The 2481-nt window shown below is 38.9% G+C and overlaps 1 non-coding gene across 1 annotated transcript; it reads left to right on the top strand.

Moving 5' to 3' along the window:
* Positions 1-337: 337 nt before the first annotated feature.
* Positions 338-401, top strand: LOC121939852. The gene has a single exon (XR_006105533.1). It is a non-coding gene; the product is annotated as a U6 spliceosomal RNA (small nuclear RNA).
* The last annotated feature ends 2080 nt before the right edge of the window (positions 402-2481 follow it).

Genomic DNA, 2481 nt, shown 5'->3' on the forward strand with positions numbered 1-2481 from the left:
GTTAAAGGCATAGTTTGGAATCAGGCTTGGTGAAAAACTGATTCCACATAGACATGCTCAGGTTGCCCAGGAGGTTCATCCTTGTCCTCAGTTGTGTCATTGGAGGAGATTGCTTGGGTTCAAAGCCCAGCAGGTGACCTGAAACGACGTGCAGACGGCACTAGCCACGACGTATTGCATAGACATTGATATGTAAAACAGAAAGACCTCTCAACTCGTCATTGTCACGTTTAAGAGTACCGCCTACTCAGTGTTGCAGACCTCCTGCCAACACCGTTTTAAAGGTGTCGTTCCCCCACCAAGGGGGTCAAAAGAAAGGCAGCTCAGAGGGGCACTTGTGCTCGCTCAGGCAGCACATATGAAAAATTGGAAACGATACAGAGAAGATTAGCATGGCACCTCAACAGCTCCAGGCGGTCGGAGCAACCCAGGGGGACTCGTGTCCCGTCATGTTAGTTTCCCACTGGAAACAGACCAGGCTCCTTTAAGGTGGACTGTTAAGGTGGACCAGCTTTTCTCATTGTAGGGACACTCCCTGCTGCTTCTAAACAGATAATAGAGAAATGTCTGTGTCCTGAGTCTCTCCTGAGTCCTTGAAACAATCATTGATCCTAATTCAAAATGTATTTTGCTGTTATTGATACCCTTACTTGTGTATTGTCAACTTATATAGTTGTGTTTAGTTTTTATTATTATGTGAATGTGAACAACCTACAGTGATGTGCAAGATGTGCTATGCAGTCATGGCTGCATCACAAAGATTTGACTGTTTTTTTGGTTAACTTGATTTAAAGTTAAAGGACATAAAGTGTTAAAAATAAACACAAGAGTTAATATTCAATAAAGGCATGATGTTCTTAAGGCCAGTGAGTAATCATGTTAAATAAACATTCAATAATTGTCATTTCAGAATTAATCAAAAATAATCGTAATAATTATTTTTTGCCATAATCGAGCAGTCTTAATACAGTGTATTATTTATATTTATTTATTTAAAATGAGTGATAACACACAGAAAGCTACCATTGCTGCACTGCAATCATAATGACCAAAACTAGAGGCAAAGACCTAAAAAAAAAATACTCCAATAAATCATTCTGCAATTTGGCATGACAGTCAAATTTTGGGGGTCTGACTCATGTACTAGTAGCCATGTAAGTATATTAGTAAGATATATTTTTCAGAACAAAACTTTTTTGTGCATGAAAAGTTAGTAAGTGGAAAAAAGTAACATGAATACAAAAAATGTCAAAATAAGACTGCAAGTACATGGTGAAAAAACAAACGTTATACTCATTCTTCGCTGGAAGCTTGGACTTTTGAACTTGTTTCAGTGACAAGAAATCTTTTCTCGATACAAATGTTTTAATGCCACTGTTTCCTTTCTCAAATCACATTTTATTTTCAATGTCAAGACCTTAAGTCACCGCTTGGGCTCCAGCTTTGGAGCAGCGTGAGCTCCAGCAGGCTGAGTAGATCAAAATGCAGCAAAGTTAAGTAAAGAAAGGGTCAGGCTTTGATCTCCTTTATTTTAAGCAATACAGATTCATTAAAATCTGCCCAGATCGGCCCTGAAACAGATCCTTGAGTTCAGCTCGGGACATTTCCCATGAAAATATCATGTAAATCAGCATTAAATTAAATATAGCTAAACTCTTTAATCTGTCTTCTTTACCACGAAACACTTGCTGACATCAATCACCTCATGTTTCTGTGTCCATTTTCTAACTCTGGCCTCTCTCCTTCCACTTTCGCCTCATCTCTGCTCCTCTTAAACTGCAGAGCAGAAAAAAGGCAGCTCTATACATTCAGTGTTATTTAATCTCTCTTGATCTTTGAATTAAAAACAGAAAATATCAAGTGTTTTACTTTGATAGCTGGCTATGCCTGTTTCTGATCAGCATGAGGTGAGAGTAAAGGTTGATTTGATAAACCGTGAGGACAGAAGACAAGGAGATGTGAGGGGATAGTGGTGGAGCGGACCCCTGCTGTGTATCAGCATGGATTCTGGCCTGATGTCGACCGAGGACACACCTAATGTGCTGTATGAAACTGTCTCCGTTTGCCTTGCCGTTTGACAATTTATCAAATTTTACCTCAAGAGTCAAAAGTAAAGTCGCAGAGTCCCAACAGAGAGCGAGTGCCTAACTATCACGAAGCATCGCACAACAACACCAGCTCTCTGTGTCCACACTGAGTCCATTTAATATGAACCTCCGTTACTTCATGTAAACAAACACATAGCTATCAGCTGTGCACTCCAGATCAGACTGGAGACATAAATACAGTAATAATAAAACCTAACCCAACTAATATAAGTTGACAATACATAACAGTTATGGTATCAATAACAGCAAAATACATTTTGAATTGGGATCAATGATTGTTTCAGTAACTCAGGAGTAGGGCTGGGCGATATAGCGATGTAAAAATAATATCGATATATTTTTAAATGTGATATGGAATTAGACTATATCGTAT

This window comes from Plectropomus leopardus, unplaced genomic scaffold, assembly GCF_008729295.1.
Source record: "Plectropomus leopardus isolate mb unplaced genomic scaffold, YSFRI_Pleo_2.0 unplaced_scaffold6349, whole genome shotgun sequence".
Taxonomy (NCBI): domain Eukaryota; kingdom Metazoa; phylum Chordata; class Actinopteri; order Perciformes; family Serranidae; genus Plectropomus; species Plectropomus leopardus.